General features: G+C 41.3%; 1 protein-coding gene across 6 annotated transcripts in view; it reads left to right on the top strand.

Moving 5' to 3' along the window:
* The window catches only part of Pbx1 (PBX homeobox 1), a 296763-nt gene that overhangs the window by 117759 nt on the left and 160397 nt on the right, over positions 1 to 18607 (top strand). The gene's annotated exons all lie outside the window — the stretch shown is intronic.

The following is an 18607-nucleotide window of genomic DNA, read 5'->3' as shown; positions in this document are numbered from 1 at the left end:
GTTGTGTGACTGGGGCCTCTCCTGAGGCTGCTTCCTGCCTACGTGATATGCGGATCAGAGTGGGCTCTGCAGGTGAGAGCACCTGGAGCCAGGCTCACTGATACCACAGCAACATCAGACTTCAGTTACCAGCACCAGCAGAACAGAGCTTGGAGCTGGCTCTGTCCTGGCCCTGCAGTCCCTGCTTGCTGTTGGGGGAAGGGAGGAAATAGGAAACCTGACTTTTGGGATGCACCTGATGTACACTGGGGGACTTCTTAGGAAAAGGCAGCTATTATCTTATTGTAATGCTCAAAGGGCCTGAGGATAAATCTGGCATTGAAAATACCAAAAGTTGTTGGTCTTGTAAATTTAAGACAGCATGGTATATGTCCTCAAGAGCAAAATGTGACATTTCTATGGCCTGCTGCAGATAGGCAACTTCTATTACTCTGTGGGTGTTTGTGTTACCAAGGCTGCCTCAGAGCTCTCCCTTCTTGCCCTTCCCCACACTAACCTCCATTACTCCTTGCCCTCTACCTAGGGCAGCCTCTTTTAGCAGAGCCACTGGTGGTTCTAGTGTGTTCTCACTCAGCATGCAATACTTTCGTGCGTTTTTGCTCTCCAGTCCTAGCTAGTTCTTAGCAAGGTCTTTTTCAGAGAATCATCCAAGCAGTGAGGAACAGACCTGTCCATAGACTTCAGGAGGACAATCTGCTGCTCTGAACACAGTGACATCTGCTTGTTGGCCAAGGGCTGCTGATCAGAGATATCTTATGCCCATATTTACCCCTCAGAAGACTGAGGACAGGTGTCTCCCAGTCTGGTCCTTTAATGGGTCATGTCCTGTTTTGGTTTTATCTGTGTCTTTCCCCTGAATATTTTTGCATCTCCTGACCCAGATTCTACTGCATGCAGCCTTCGAGACTATTTCAGACTTCACAGAGCCCCTCTCTCTTCATTCAGAGATTCCTAGCACCTTTCAACTGATTTCTAGAAAGTAGTTTTATTTCTGCTGAGGTCAGATTTCTGCCTCTCCAGATCATGAAACCTCGCAGTTGACAAATCCAAGCCTTGCTCTACACTCTTGCTGTATTTGACACTGATGACCTTTCTAGAGCTTGGGCCTCTTAATTTCCAGATTCTCATGACTTGGTTCATAGCTGTTCAGATGGGTCTTTTCAGGTAACTTCAGTGATTCCTCCTCCATAATGTGTCATTAAAACAATTCACAGCATTCCTACACTTTCCTTTATTAGTTAAATACCTTTGGCTTACAAGTGTATTCATGTGCAATTTCCCTGAGGACATGGGTTTTATATTTCTTGTCAACCCTGCATCCCCAGCAAATAGCATAATGTCCAGACTAAAGCAAGTGTCCAGCAAATTATTATTAAACAAATGGCCAATTAAAACCTGTATTTTCAGCCCAGATTGATTTTGTGAATTTCATATTTGTCTCTGGCAGGCATCACTACATCCATTGAGCAGACTCAAGGCCAGCTTCACCAATCTCTGTGCCCATAACAGTTCTTTTTCCTGTATTCTTTCTCATTATCCTTATATTTATTTTTTACTGTTTTGGAGACAGTCTCACTACATTGCCCGGGCTTGCCTTGAACTTTTGAGTTCCTGCCTCAGCCTCCTGTATGCTGGCATTTCAGGTGTGTGCCACCATGCCCAGCTTTTGTATCAGCCTATTAATTGTTTTGGACATCCATTCCCCCCATCTCAATCAGTAATTAACCAATTTGTACTGATTCTATAAGCAAGCATTTGTTGAATACTTCATGCCAGGTGAGAGATCACAAGCCAACCACATCCCATGTATTTCTTATTTCATCTTCACATGTGCCACAGTCCTGGGGCAGGCCCTTGCTGTCTCTCACCCACACAGCTATGTTAACCTCTTCACTGGTGCTTCTGCCCTAGATCTCTTTAAGCAGTCCATTCTCTTTGAAGCTCACTATGAGATTCTTAACGTGCAAACCTGCTTCCTAAAGCATTATTCAGAATTCTTCACTGGCAGCCCCAGTGTCAAAAGTTGCAGTCCTGGATCTCAAACCGTAGTGTCATGTTCGGTTATGAAATGTGTCATAAGTAATTTTGATATTAATAATGGTCCAAGACCTGAGGTTTGCAAGTTATTTAAAATTTTAAACTAATTCAAATTATCACCATAAAATGTCACTTTCACTCATTGGAATTCCCATATGCTTTCTTGAGTGGAAGAGGAAGAGTGGCAGTACAGTCTGCTGGAACTTGTGCATCTCTGTAGGAACTCTCTCGGGAGTATGTCTCAAATCCAATCATCATTGAGCATGTCTGTGCCATGGACAACAGTGGAATTTTGCAGCATAAAATCTAAACTCTTCAACATACCCCACATTAATCTTGTGATCTAGCCCTTGCCTACCTAACCAGACCTATTTCCTATAATTTTTATTCTATCTCATTGTATGCTGAAAACATACCAGTTTTTTCTTATACCTTTGAGGATGGTCTCTTCTACAGAAATTCCCTATACCTGTCATCCCCATGGAAAACTAACACTAATCATTCAGAACCCAGTAAAGGCCTTGCCTGCATATCCTGATCTGATATTTGATACTCCTTCACCTTTGCATTCACTTTGCTTTTATTCCTTCATTATAACTGACATTACATGGCATTTTTTTCTTTGCATGTTTATTTTCCCATTGGAATGCAAGCACTTTGGAGTTAATGCCTTTTCATGTTTTCCAATTTTACCTACCTGAACACATGGTAGGTATTCTGTATTCCTATCCTCTGATGCCCAACAATGTCCAGAGCCAGGTTTCTTAGTACCATATAACTTGATTGGCCAGAGAAAGAGCCCTGCCCAGGGAGGCTGGGGAACCGGTCCTAGCTCTTCCATGGCTGGCGGTTATAATACCCTTGACATGTCATATAAAACTTACATACATTGCAGTTTCTATGTGCATAGCCTATTTTGGGGACTGTACCATGAAATGGTGACTTGAATCAAGTTAAAGGATATGTATTGGACAGTATGGTAAAGTACAGTGAGGACCATCTGGCTGCCATTGAATGTCCAGTGGAATTCATTCAGATGGATGGAAGTAAGTGGAGACCAGGTAGTTTTTTGTGCATAGATGACATGTGCTAAAACTGAATTTAAGGACTTTTAGTCTGGTAAAATGTGCAGGATGTACTAAAGTGGAGAGATTGAAGATGAGGATTTCAGCTAGAAACCAAAAGGGCCTGAGTCTGGGCAAGAGAATAGCACCTTGGGAATGAAAAGGATAGGACTGCTTTGAGACAGTTTTTGTAGAGAAAGATTAGCAGAGCCTGCTGACTATCTAGATATGGTTGAAAGGACAGGTATGAGTTGAGAATGGCTGGATCATTTAATTCATTTATTAATTTGGGCTCTATAAAAATTAGAGGTGACTCAGCAGAATGGGAACTGTATAACCATAGCTGTTCCCAAATGGTTGGAGGTTATAGTCCCAAATACCACTTTGTGACACACTGTCCAATCTGGGTTTCGCAAGGGTTGTCACAGAGGAGCCTGCTATGCTGTGTGCAAATTTGAACTAGACTCTGAGATGTCTTCCATCTCTCTGACTCTGTGTTCGTGTTTGTAGGTTCTCTGATCTGGTTACCTGGAAGGCTGGGTTTGATATTAATAGGAACAAGGAAATGAGGGAAGGGAGAGGACTCAGATGCCAGCTAGAGTTTTGCTCATTTCAAGTTGTGGTAGACTTTTGGGTTTCAGTGAATATTGTCATAACAACTGGTTAATTATTAACTTTGATTTTTCTTTTTATTCTTTATTGAGACTGGGGATCAAACTCAGGGCCAGGCACATGCTAGGCAAGTGCTCTACCACTGAGCTACATTCCCAGTCCTAATTGTTACCATTCTTACTGGCTTTGCCTCTTGACATTCATTCAACTTTATTTCTCTAGCATTCTACCTGCTAGAATCCTGCTGTATTTGCAGGCAGTTCTTAGCCTGGGCTCACTGGTTCTAGGGAATCCTCTTTCTGGCAGGAGGCTGGAATTGATGAATAATAGTGGACCAGAATAAAATGATAGTGGGAAACAATGTGGGCTTTGCAAGCACAATTACTCAAATTTGTGTTCTGTAGCCTCCATCAACTTTGTGACATTGAGCAGATTACATAATTTTTCTTATGTCTATTTTCTTATTACTCAAAGTGAGGACTATATTCCCTACTTTATAGGGTTTGGTGATGGATTATAATAATAATAGTAAATATTAACCTAGAAGTTATGTTTAGGCACTGTTACTTTACACTTATCATCTCTTTTAATATTCTCTATGAAGCCTATGAGGTTTATACTATTGTTTCCACATTATATTGACTAGTATTATAATGGTATTTCCCATATGTTGACCAGTAGTCAAGTTAAATAACTTGCCCTAAGTTACCCACCTAGAAATTGGCAGTATAGGGATTTGAATCTAAGTTGAGTGACTATGAAAGTTGAGCCCTTAGTGACTAAAAGCATGGCAGTCCCCCAAATATCAGTCTCTGTGAAATTTCTTTTCAGATCCCCATTCAAGTCAATCATACCTTGTACCATGTTCCTGTAACAAAACACCCAAGGCATTAATTAGCACTAACTATCCTTTTCAGCTATTTATTGAACTCTTAATTTTAGCCATTTGTTCACATGTCCCTCTCTCTTCACTAAATTTCAAACTTTTGAATATAAGAACCTTGCCTACCTATGTATTTTCCTTCTAGTGCCTTCGTTATACGTAGAATTTCTCAATGGTAATTTGCTGGAAAGAAATAACATGAAAAGTTCATTCCACCTTTTGCCATTTGGTGCTATGAGGTCAACCTTGCCTTCTGTCATGAAAATAGAAAAATTGAAGTGCAGAGAGTACTCTGAGCCCCAGTTATGAAATATGATCATTTAAAATAATCAAATAATCACTTTGCCTGATTGTGATTCTCACATTACTTTCCCCACCAAAAGAAAGTCATAAAAGCAGATGTGATCTTTGCCTCAGTAAGTTAGACCATTTGTGATACTTGGAATTGAATTAGACAAGAAATGAACTATCAGGAACAAGTTCTTTGCCTTCCTGTATCAGACTTGCCATATCACATTTGCTCTTAACTTCTCCCATCCACCCCTTTGGTTAGAATGTAGGCATCATTTTGAATTTTTGTGGTAAGTGTCTTGAGTTTGTGGAAGTCCAATTCATCCCTTGATTGGGGAGGGAGAGGAGCAGATCTGGGGAACCCACATTAGTAAATCGCGCACATACCCGTTATCAGTTGGGCTGGGTCTTCAGTATGTTCTTTCTATACGCTGCCTCCCTTGGGATGGAAAGAAGAAATTCTGTGGTTGCTGTGTAGCAGTAGGAGGTGGGAGCAAGCGCCCCACCATTGAATGCATTTAGATTTACATGGACCTTTTAACTACTTTAGAGTATACAGTTGAGTAATAATAATGGTTGTATGGGTAAAAATAATAATTTACACAGTATTTATTACTTATCAAAGCAATTTTATCCATAGCATCTCTCATTATTTTCTGAGAAGCAGCCTTGTGAGGTTGAATAGAAGAAATTAAAGACATGTTTGACAATGTCCACTGAGAGGCCTTTAGTTTATTTTTCTCGTTTTGTTCCTTGTTCCCTATTTCCTTATTCAGTATTGTATACTGAATAGAATACTTCAGTGTTCAGTATACTGAATAGAATATTTATACACTATTCTACTGCTAGTGTGGCTACCCATCTGAAGCAACTGAGTGCCGGGGATTAGTGTAAAGGGCCTCTAACCAAAATACAGGGCCTTACACTCAGCAAGTGTCCAAAGGAACCACTCAAAATCTTTTTGCCTTCGTTTTCTATGTGGTTTTGACTGTGTGGTTATTTGGTTATGTGGCCTCTACCAGCCTGTACACATGGTAATTGCTAACATGTTCTGAGCACTAATTGATGGAGACACTTTCTTAAATACACATATTAACTGAGGGAACCCTCATGGCTACCGTAGGACCATGGAACCATCTTTGTCTTCATTTTACAGGTGAGGACGTAACATAGAAGGTTCAGAAAAGGTTTCTATAGCCAGTGAATAGTCAAGCTTGGCTTCCATACTGTGGAGTAAGAGCCCACATTCTTAACTACCTCAGAACTGAGGGCAGGTGCAGAAGACAGGAAAATTATGAACAGGAGAGCGGAAAATTGAATAAAGCCAGGAGACTGAGCCTCTATGCAATAGGCCTGCACATCCCCACACAGCGGTGGGCCCAAGTGAGGGTTGGCATTCATGTTGATAAATGGTTGGAGTCATGAACAGGAGGCCAACGGAAGCCCAGGATTATACCTATCTATCCTACCTAGATATCTTTAAAAGAAGTTAGATGGAAATATAACACACTTTTAAAAGATTACTATCCAAAATGATGGAAATAAAAAAACATTTTGATAAAGTCCCAGTAACAGGAAGACAAGCCTTCTAGAGTGATTTATTTTTCAGTAGTGAATGTTTCTTTGCTTCCTACATGCTCCTGGGTTCCAGAGTCTCTGTTCCCTGCTGTCTTCCCCAGAACAAAGGTTGTGGACAATGGACAATGTCAAGAAGGACCCCTGCTCCAGAAAAGATGACATTAATTTATCAATCACCCTGTGACCAGCGTACCAAGCACACACTCCACTCAGTGTTGCTTTGCTTCTGCCGTGGCAGGTAGAGCGAGTGCAGTGCAGTAAATATCAGTCCTTTCATAAAGCACCATGAAAAGGAAAGGGGGGAGGTGGACAGGAGATGTGAGGTGGGGGGGCGCCACTTCTTTGTCTGAATGGAAAATAAATGCCTAGACTATCCCTTCAGGTCTGTTAAGTGTCTATAGGGTGAGAAAGAAAATTCCTCTCTTCTTTGCTGCCACTGCCCCTCACCCCCTTTATTTTTTTCTCTCTTTGTAGAATAATATACAATAAAAAAGCCCAGCAGAAAGGGAGCTGTGATGCTGTCGTCCCTGGCGTTGATGTTATTTATTTTCCTCAGTTGCTGCTCTGGAAGCCCGGAGTTGACAGAGCGGTTTTGTAGAATAGAAACATTATAGACTGTTACTGTCAGAGTGTTAAATGTGATGGATAGAGAAATAGAGGCGAAGGAGGGGACTTAATACTGAGAGCCAGGGTGCTCATGGGAAAATAAACCATCCGCATATAAGAAATGAATGAGGTAATGTGGCGGGAGGTAATGGGCTTTCGCAACATGCCGGAACAGAGATGCTTATTACAGGGTGTGCTTAACCCTTGGCATGCTGACTTCCCTTTGTGGGTTCCAGGGCTCTTTGCCGGGTCCCTCTGTGGGAGCATGTGTGTGGCTGTTCTTGAGGCAGGGAAGCCAGCATGCTTGGAGAAGTGGAGACAGACGTGTTCTTAATAATGCTGTATTAGCAGCCTGTACATCAGAGAGGTTGGCAGCTCCTGAGGGGCATGGGATCCCCGTGGCTATGTGAGAGAGAATGAGCCAGGATTGCTGGAGTAGGGAGAAGAGGGGAGGGCACATCGGGGGAGCAGTTGGCTCTGTTGATTTCTCCATTGAGAGGACTACTTTGGTCCTTGGATGAGGGGGTGGGGGAAGGGGGTTGAGAGATTGGTGTTACTTGGTTCCTTTCATGATTCCCAAAAGTTCCCTGTCACTTTATGTAGCAAGTGCTTAGCTGTTCATGCACTGACCAGAATGAGGAGGCATAAGAACAGATGGTAATCATCTTTGTCCCCCTTTCGTCCAGGACAGTGAATGCTGTGGAGGTGACAAAGGTGACCATGTCAGGTGAAGACCCTGTAGCAGATGGGTGATGCAAGGGACCCAGCCAGCCTGGGTGAGGTGGGTGAAGCAAATCGAAAAGTTGCCAGGTTCTTTGGGCAAGGGGCTTTTCGCTTATATTGGATTCCTGTGATATTTCCCACCATCTTTGTGGGCTGGTGGTAGCCAGACCTGTCTTGCACAGTAAATTATGAGGACTCAGTTGATATGGCCCCTGTCTAATTCTGGCAACAACCTACTGTTTGGCCTTGAGCAAGGTGTTTCGCTTCTCTGATGTTATTTTCTTCATCTGTAATATGACGGTAATACCAATGCATACAATTTATTAGCAAGATTAAACATCATGCTTATCAAAATGTGCTAGGCCATAAAACATTACGCAAATAAAAAAGTGTTATTATTATTTTGTGTCACTAGTAACAAAACAGTAAATGCATATGAAGTGACACGGTAAAAAAAGGCACCTCATGTTTTCAAGCCAGCAGCTTCACTTGCTTTTTTTTTTGCTGTTCTTGTCTGATATTTAAGTGTATCCCTGGTTCCGATGCTGGTCACATCAGCAAGGACACTGCCCTGCTGGATGATTATGTTGATGATAGTTGGTCAGTGGGAGCTTCAGTACTCATGCAGGCAACCATTGCCACTGAAGACTTGTGATACTCCCCATTTTTCCCTTAAGAATTTCATGCAATCACTGAACTTTTGGGTTAGATGGACCCATAGTATTAGAAGGACCCCTAATTTAATTTAGGACTCCATTTACTTTAGACAGTGCTTCCTGCTGAAACATAAACCCCACCTCCAGCAGCTCCTGGATCTTTCCCTGGAGCTCTTCTACTTGAGACATTCATCAGCCCAATTCCATCCACCAAGGTTTAGCTGCTGCCGTGAAACCAGGCCACTGAGGTCCCCATCCTTACTCTGCTAATAGGATAGTCCACCTCCTGAAGACTTGTGATCAACATTTTAGCCTTCAAAGACACTCAGTATTTCCATGGGAGCAAAGGACTTAGGCTGACTGGCCTCTTCAGCTTGGTCCAGAGTATGCTTCACATCTCAGGCTAGTGTGTGGTGGCCACTGGTTAAGGAGACACAGGACTAATCTCTCTGCCTCCTTCTCCTGTTCCTATTCCCTGCTCATGCATCATCTTTTCAAAGAAGTTGGTCTTCTCTTCTCCCTCTGCACATGCTCTGCCTCTGTCCCACTGATGCTTTTTATTTTTGTTTTCTATGTATCTAGTGTCCATCCTGCAAACTTTGTTGCTTCCCACTTTTTCCAACAGTGGCAGCTTGCACTGAATTTCCCCTTGTCTAAATCTCTCAAACTTGTCCTACAGGATGAAACATATAGTATTTGGTGTTTCTGATTGCTTCATATCAGAGTATCTTGTCTCTCCAAAGGTCTCGCAAATGACTTGAGGAAAGGGGATGTCCTGAGTTCTTGACATCACACTGCCTTCTCCAGTCGTCTGCCAGGATTCTTCTGTCTGGCTTTTCTCACTAGTTTAGCAGCTCCTTATAGAAGGAAGCATTATTTTAGGTATATTTTGTTATTCCAACTTGTAAAGTGCATGGACTTTTTTTTTACTACTTCTTAAATTTTTTTCACAATTTTTAACAAAAAAGTTCCCTTTCTGCCCTTGTCTACTCTACATGCTCAGATGTCCTTTCATTCAACCTTGGATTACTGGAATGAGAATAAAAGTTATGTGTAAATCAAAAACAGTACCAACTTTCACAAAGTCTTATGTCTAACTAAACAATATTGTTGGTATTTTCAAGTAAGAGTAGCCATAAGGAGTTAGTGCAATGATGCACCTCAAGAGTCTAGCAGGGTGTCTGACACATGGTAAGCATTGCAAGTAGTAGTAGAACAAGTTGAGTATACCTTATGCAAAGTGCTTAGGACCAGAAATGCTTCAGATTTTGGATTTTTGGGAGGATTTTGGAATATTTGCATATGCATAATGACATATCTTGGACAGGGGACCCAGATCTAAGCACAAAATTCATTTTTGTTTCATTCATGCTTTAGAACCATAGAATGAAGGTAATTGAATACAAAATTTTAAATAATATTATTCATGAGGCCAAGTTTGCTATGGAATTTTCCACTAGCAGCATCATGTTGGTGCTCAAAAGTTTGGAATATTTTAGATTTTGGATTTTCAAATTAGGGACACTGAATTGTAAGAGTAGTAATAGTTGAGAAGTGGCAGTAAGTAGTAGTAGCATTAATGCCTGATGCTCACTGATCTACCTTTTTGTTTCCTCATTCATGTTTTAGTAGAGTTCCCAATATGATTATGTAATGCACAGAATCTACAGGCTGAAGAACACCAGACCCTCAATACTATGAGTCAGCCTTGGTTAGTGGGATTGTTCTGCTTTGTGCTCCTGTATCATGGCATCTTCCTGAACTCCTCAGTATCAGGAGATACTCTTCAAATATGTCATGATAAAAACCAGCTTCATTTTGGTTCATGAGGGAGGTATATTGTAGGATCCAGCCAGGAAATACAGTGGTTGTGATGGTCTAGTTACTGGCTGATAATCCACTGCTCTTTGAGAGCAATTAAAATGCCATGTATGCACTCACTCCAACTGCTCATGGAGCGCACCCACGAATCATGTGCACATTTTTAAAGCAGTTCATACTTTTTCACCGAGCAGTACATTTATTATTTGTACATTTTTCTATATTTGTCCTATGCCAATAAAGTTTTAAAAAATAACATTCATTTTTCTCTTATTAGTGATACTATGACATGATCTAAACCTGAGACTTTTAGATCTGCCTCAAGAGCCTGGTGGAAAGCAAACAATTCATAAACTTCAACCACATAGACAGAGTGTATGAAGAGGACATGGAAGGATTCAAAAATCTCTTATTATGGATCCATGGGTTTCCAGTAGGCAGTGCCATCTAAGAGCTATTAAGATGCATGGGGGTGTACTCCTGTTAAAAGGAATAGCTTGTGTAGCACTTCTGGGGGCTATAGGTTGGGAAGGGAGCCTGGTGCTCCTTGTCCCTCTCACCAGTATGAGGCTAATGCAATGGTTTGTGTGTGTGTGTCTAATATATGTTTGTTTGCTGTCTGAACTGGGCATCATACAGTGACCCTGAACATTGATGGGACAGTGAGTAGAAATGTGAGGATATCCCAAGCTCATATTATAAGCATGAGGCTCAAACCTTTACAGTCACTGAGATGTAATTGGCTTTATTCAATTTTATTTTCTTTGCCTCATTCTGGTAGAGTTGCTATACTTGTAGACATCATTTGGCATTTTCACACCAGAGCCTCCATATATGAGTTGACTCTTCATTTTGAGTTGGCTGAGTTGTGTTTGAATGTGAGCAAGTGTGTGCATACACATGGGTATATATTGTATATGGACAGGCGTGCTTGGCCATATGACTGTTCTCATAGTCTCTTGGAGAGATTTTGTGTATAGAGATAATTAACTAGTCATACCACTTGCATTGATACCTAACGATATAATTTTACAAAACCCTGTGCTTACAAAAACCCATTCTTATTCCTCTCTGACAGAGAAACTTCAGGATTGTGGTGTCCATTTGTAAGAGAGGGGGAAATCTATTTAGTGCGACTGGTTTTGTGCCGTAGATTGCAGGGTACAAGTCTCTGTTACTGAGCTCTGGTGTAGGAGCCAGGGAGAGGGAGACAACTAGGAATGCATTCCCCTCAGCTCTTGCCCACGCGCATACAGAATGACTCTTTGATGATCACCACGGACTTCCGTTCATTCAGCCACGATGGCCAGTTAGCCAAGAGCCCAAGTGTACATCTGACAGCTTGGGTGATTACCCTTGTTGAGGAGACCTTGCTTTCCTAGCTCACTGTTAATCGGAATCCAGAAAGTGTCCCACTGTGCTGGCTGAGCTCAGCTTGCTGCCTGGACCAAGGGCAGAGCTACACACAGACCCGAGAGTTTGGGAGGAAAAGGGATGATATCTCCTCCTACCTTTTCCTCAGCCCTTTTTCCACCCAGACTCAATGGCACCCGTGAGGACCGAACCACCATGTTCAAGGAGCTCTGGCATTCCGAGCAACTTTCCTTTGAATCTCTTTTTACTGGCATTTCCTCCAGTTTAACCAACCCTGAATTGCATTTGAATCAGTTGAGAGAAAGAGGGAAGGAGCAGGGAGGAGGTCCCTCCCCCCTCTCTCTTGGAAAAGCAGCTCAACCAGCTTTATTTGGTAAAATGCTGCAATAGATGCTTGTCAGAAATAATTTATTCCTGTTAGCTGTAATCTGAAAGAAAACAGATACAAGTCCTATAGTTAAAAAAAAAAAAGTAAAGTAGACTTGCTTTCGCTGACAGTACAAAGGTGTCATATACAAGAAGGATTGACACAGACCAAGGGGTCTTGTGGGAAATATGATAATAACTATAAAGAAGACAGATTATTCCCCAGTTGCCAACATTCAAACCTTTTTACAGTCAGTTCAAACATATAAAACTTTATTGCTCTAGCAGAAAGGGGAACAATTTCTGGTTGCACAGCTTTCCCAGGGCTGGGTTTATACTGTCTGTGTTATTGCTCTATAGTGGCATTTTAAAGTTTATTGAACAAGACTTTTACAATTGAAGGAAGTATATAAAACTGTAAATTTATTAGATTTTTCAGGATAAGTGCCCTTTCTAGTTGTGCTCAAGAATTCAGAGCTACGAGAAACTGCTAGTTACAAGACTTATTAATATTAAAGACTGAGAGTATGCACATTTTATACCTTAACTGATCTCAAACATAATGTTATTATATTACGGAATGTCAGAGCTCTGATGCTATAGAATTGGATGGATACACACATATAGGAATCTATGTACCAGATGTGTTTATTCTTCACAGACTAAAAAGTTAACTTTTGTTATATCTTACTTTATTTGATTTAAATACAATTGGTCAGGATACTCCTCTATTCATTGAAGGATGTCTCAGGGTAAATGGTTTTCCCCCAAAGCTTTGCCGACTTGCCAGCATTTCTCAGTGTGTAGGTATCAATGCAATTCCAGTTGGTAAGTTTTAGGAGTGTATTTTATGATGAAGGTATATATTGCAGCTTCCACGAAAAGCATCTATACTTTCCATAAGCAAAATATTACTAAAGGAGTTTCCCCTTCCATCTTATCATTTTTCATTTCTTAAAAGTTTTGAGGGACATGATTTGAGAAAGGCTGTAATGTTGGTGATAATCTTGTCTGGATTTCTCAACCTCAGCACCATTAGTGTTTGGAGATAGATAATTCTTTGTTGTGGGGTTGTCCTGTACACTGCAGGACATTTAACTGCATCCCTGTCCTCTACCCATAGATGCCAGCAACATCCCCACTCCACATTGTGACAACCCTAAAGGTCTTCAGATATTGCCAAATGTCACCTGAGGGTCAAAAATCATCCGTGATTAGAACCACTCATCTGTACAGTATGATAATATTGTGGAAAAATATATTGTAATGTAAATAAATAATATGGGTGGTGTTTGATAATAAAAAAATCCTATTGTTACCAAACAAGATAAAGTATAGAATTACATGCTTTCAGAAATACTTGAATGTGCACTCCTTTTGTAAATGTGCTCTCTAAAGACTGTAACAGAACTTAGTCTTTAAAATTGTACATCTAGTGTTTCAGGGCCACACTACTATATGGCAGGAGATGCCCTGTTGACTTGCTTAAGTCTGAAGGCATGTGGTTATCTGCTCATGAAACTAGATTTCATTTCTTTTTATATTATTTTATAATTAACTACTGAAATGTTTTGCCTTTTTGATTTTCATATGCATATGCAGAAACACATGTATATGTATATATTATGTGACTAACACAATGAAGGATTTGAGAAGTACAGACATGATTTTGATTATAATTTTCTCATGTGACAAGTTTAATTTTGAGATACCATCAACTTGTCTTTAATTTTCAATTTGTATTCTAGGATTTTTCAACCTCTTTAGAAGGCTGTAGTAGCAGATAGATTAAAAGCATCTGAAGACATTGCTTATAGCACCTGTTAAGCTTCATGCTACCTTACTTACAAGGACTATGTGTGATTGGGACTTTGATCTGAGGTTCAGTGCTAATGTGTCTAATGACCATCAATAGCATTTTCAGAAATAATTAAGCTAATATGTTGTCAAAAGATTAAATGACAATAGCTTTTTGATTTTTGACTGCCTGAGTTTTGGAATTCTATTCTTAGATTTTCTTTGAATAGCGGATACTTGTAGCTTACTGAGGGACATCTTACAAGGTTCTCCATGGAGCTGCCATTTGTTTTTATCCCTTTTGCCTCTGATGGCTAGTTGGTATCACTGGGACTTTCTCCTCTTCTTGCCATTAATCTCAGTCATTAGGCCCCTAACATATAGAAGTATCAGAGATTTTCTTTTGTATAGATGTGTGACATCCTTAAAGGTATGGTGTAATACTTTTATTTAGTAATAAATTGTATCTTTCTGATAAGATGGGCATAAATATTATGATTGGAAAGTACACCATTGGAATCTGCTTGTGGGTGTGGTTAGGTCACCTGTGGTGATCCTCTTAGGAAACCATAAGATCTATTCACCATCACTCCTTTAGTTACACCTGGTTCCCTTAAATTATAATGCTACTGATATCTACATTCAGTGCAGTGCCCATCGATGATAGCTGTGCCTTCTCTGGATTTGTAAAGTGACATGCAACTTATCTATCTTTGACCATGGACTATTGGAGAGTATACTTAGTTCCTATTTGGTAAACTTCCATCCTTACAAATGATAGCCTCAATGCTTGCAAGCTTAAATAACACAATTTAATAATAATAATTATATAATAATCTCTAATTTAAATATGAAGATTCAGGCATAGGTAACCCTCCTCTCTAAAGCACCCCCAGCAAAGGAGGAAAATCTTCATGAAGTCTCCTTAACCTTCTGGATTTATAAGTCCCACTTCTAGGTACCACAAAAGAGGCAGCAGGAATGTGATCTTAGAAAGATCCTCAAGCAGACAGAAGAAGCCACTTCAAGAAATGAAAACCCTAACCCCAAACCCAGCTAAATTCCAGGAAAGATTTAAAACCCATAGTTGTCCTGCATTAGTGGACTATCTCTGCATGTTTGTCATCTGCAGATGGAAGCTGAAAGGGACTGTGGACTCTTCAGAGGCAGAAAGAGAACAAGCAGAAACAACATGAAACAGTAAATGTCAGGGAAGTCAGTAAGCTCTGAATCTTTTATGAGACCTTGGATATTCTGATCACAGCTCTGCTGACACCGAGATTGGAATACAGATTACAGGAGGGAGCGTCCCTGACATGAAGCCCAGGCTTAAATCTTCCCAAGGTTTTAATGTGCCTTACCAGAAGAATATTTTGTTATTTTATTTGGCATTATTCCCACAGGAGGCCAGGAAAGAGAACATTGACTAAGCCAGGGTAGGGCACATCTAGAGAAAGGAGAGATGAAAATGATAGTATGCTAATGAGACTAATACCTTTGTGGTGTGTGTGTGTGTGTGTGTGTGTGTGTGTGTGTGTGTGTGTGAGGGAGAGAGAGAGAGTAAGAAAGAGAGGAGATGCCTGAAGTCCATGTAATCTTCTCTCATAGTAGGCACTAGAACTGCTTATGAATTCGCCCCAGCTTTGTAGTGAAAAGAAGGAAAGAGAATGAAAGACTCCCATGCCGAAATAAATGTATGCATAAGAGCTTATCTTGAGAATGTAAATTGGTCTCCAAACCAAGACTTCTTGGGCAAAGTGAAAAAAGGAAAGAACAGTCAGAGACTAGAAGGACAGTAGGAGGATATGAAAATGAGGACCTGCTGTTTGCAGAGGGCGAGCTGTGTGCCCTACTAAAATGGCAGCATAGGCAAAACAGAGGTTTTTAAGTGTTAGCCCTTAAGGTGGTTTAATTTCCACTCAACAGAGGTTGTGGTGAGAACTATGAACCAAGCATACCTTTGGATTATACTACCTTGATTAGAGACAGGGGCACTGGCAGAACCTCAGAAGGCCATAGACAGTTACTTTACAGTGGCTTTGGTATCCAAATTTTGCTTATCTGTATGTGTACACATCTGGTCAGAAGTACTGACTCATACCCTTTATGAGAGCATGACTTACAATGGCTTTGATAGCCAAATTTTGCTTTTCCACATGTGCACTGGTAGAATACACTATCTCATACCATTTCCAAGTTAGTTAGGTGAGGCACAGTAGCCCTCAACCTGATGCAGGCCACAGAAGCAAAGGCTATGAGTGACTAAGTTACCATGGAAGTCCAGCAGGGATCGAACCCAGAGTTCCTTGGCTACAACCACTTCTTGGTCACGGAGGGGACTGTATCTTTGTATGGGGCACACATGTATGAGCAAGGAGTACTCATTCATAAATAAGAAAGATTTATCAGTGACTTTTGTATCAGGAGCTGGCTAAATGCTTATAACATACATAAACATCACAAAAAGTCTATGGCACTAGTTCTATGATTATCACCATTTCAGAGATGGGGAAGCTAAGGCTAGGGCAGTAACCATGGCAGAATTAAAAAATAGGCCAAGGCTAGGTTTTAAACATGGGATCTCTCCAAAGTTTACTTAACTTGAACACTCATCTGGGCAGGCTTGGGCTAAGTCTATTCCTTCACTTCAGCCATTATTTCTTGAGTGCTTACTGTATGCCAAGCTGTAGTGCTGGGTCCTGGGGATAGTGCGAAGGAAGATAGTTCTTCAGGTGCTCAGATTTATGGGTTCCTCCAAGCAAACCATCAATGGCAGTGATAACAAAAATGTTTTGAGAATGCAGAACACCATACTTATGGGGCCCACGGTGTCAGAGATGTAGCACAGAGGATGGCTGCGGCTCACCTGGGTATTTGTGGTCACTTTTGTCACTATCTACTACTATGAAGGCTCCACTTGTCCCCAGTGTTTGGCACTGAGTGAGCCAGCCCAGCCTGATCAGCGGAAGGAGGTTGTGGCGAAAATAGGAAGCAGCACCCCAGAGAAATGGGCCTGGCTGCTTGTTTCAGGAAATCTGGCAGTCTTCTTAGCCTGAAGCAGTGGAAGGATAAAACTGGGTTCATTGAAACTGAAAGAATAAAAAAACAAAAATAGAAAATAGGGTGAAAACTCACTTTAGGTTGAATAAATTACTGCCAAGCCAATCCATAAGTTCCAAGGAGATTCTCATGTTTCCAGGATATTTTGATGGCAATTAAGAAAAGACCGTCATAACCTTGAAACTTTTGTCAGAAGACTGAACTCAAGACCACCAAGACATTGCACACAGACCACCCACTGCAGCATCTTGCATGGATCTGCTGGCCATTCTCTTGATACTATTGCAAAACAACTTAAGCTGTATTTTGTTGGGAGAGTGGCAGAGCAGAGGCTGGTGTTGAAAAGCCATGAAACAAAGAATTAAAACAAAAATGTGCCTCAGGCTCATTTTAGCTGGCAGCAGAATTTCCTTCCATCTTCTTTTCCCTCTTGAATATGGTATTATTGCAGGAACATGACCATAGACTCAATTTTCACTTGACAGGGAAATACCAGAAGTGGTCTCAGGGCCAGGTTCTCCATCCGTCCTGTGAGGTGGGCTCCTGTAAAGGTGCTGGAGGACTGCCTGGAGACAGAGTAGGTGGCCCAGCTGGTCACAGAGCTCCAGAAGTGTGGAACAAAGTGCTGCCTGCATTTGATGCTGCCAGGAGCCCAGGAGAGCCTGTAACTATAGAGATGCATCAGTGAGCAGGCTGCTTGGGTATGAATCACAGAATTGTCTAGAGGATTACATGAGCACATCTCTGAAGAATGCTTAGATGAAGGTGGCACACTTACCAATGCTCAGTTCATGCTGGCTGCTGTGACTTTTTCTTCCTGGGCAGAGTAGTATGATCTTCTCTCTGCAGGATTAAAAACTGGTGACAAGAAAGAGGGATTGGAGGGAGTTCTCTTAAAATCACTATCTTTTTGGTTCCTTTTCCTCCTTTCCATTCTTTCTTGCTGTCCTTACTAGTAAGTCACCAGAATTTGAATTTAAACTGGAAAGAAAAGGGGATTCTCCAGTGCTGTTGAACTTAGAGTAGACGGGCAGGGGAAGGTGCTGACTTTGTGTGAGAAAAGGGAGAAGATGCTTAAGGTCTTAAGCAGGAAAGGAGAAAGGAAAAGAGAGAAGAAGGTCAGCAAAGGAAAACTCAGATGAAGATGTTGAGCAAATTGAAATATCATGAAACTTGAACATAGAGCAGAAGAATGAACAGCCACGGCTAAGTACAAGTTGGGGCACTGATGTTTATGTTTCTGAGAGTCCCACCTGCTCACATTGACCCCATCTGGCCAGCCAGGTGTGAGCCCCAGTGTAACAACAGTGGCAACATGAAATGAGTCTGTTGCTGAATGCAATCAGAGATGCACCTGCTTCCTGCATCGTCTGGCTGTGGACCATTTCTACCTTTTCTTCAGCTCCCTTCCTACCACTCTGTTACTGAGGATTCTTAAGGGGGAATAACACCTACATTATCCTAGGAAAAAACAAGGTGGCTGCTGGCTGCATGCTGACAGCCACTAAAACCTCTGCTGACCTGAAGCACCCAGGTGAACCCTTTCGCCCAAACTTTCAACATTGCAGTTGTCTCTCCCATCTCCCTCCCTCTTCAGGCAGTTGGTTGACCTTCTGTGACAAGCCTAAGGCAAGGTCTGTCACAAAAGGTAATGGGAAAAGCCATATTTTGGCAATTTCTTTCAGAACACAAACCACTCACCTGAAGGATTTGCCCCCCTCCAATTTAAGGTCTTGGTT

This window comes from Castor canadensis, chromosome 11 (genome assembly GCF_047511655.1).
Source record: "Castor canadensis chromosome 11, mCasCan1.hap1v2, whole genome shotgun sequence".
Lineage (NCBI taxonomy): Eukaryota > Metazoa > Chordata > Mammalia > Rodentia > Castoridae > Castor > Castor canadensis.
This window is presented reverse-complemented; position numbering and strand designations above follow the sequence as displayed.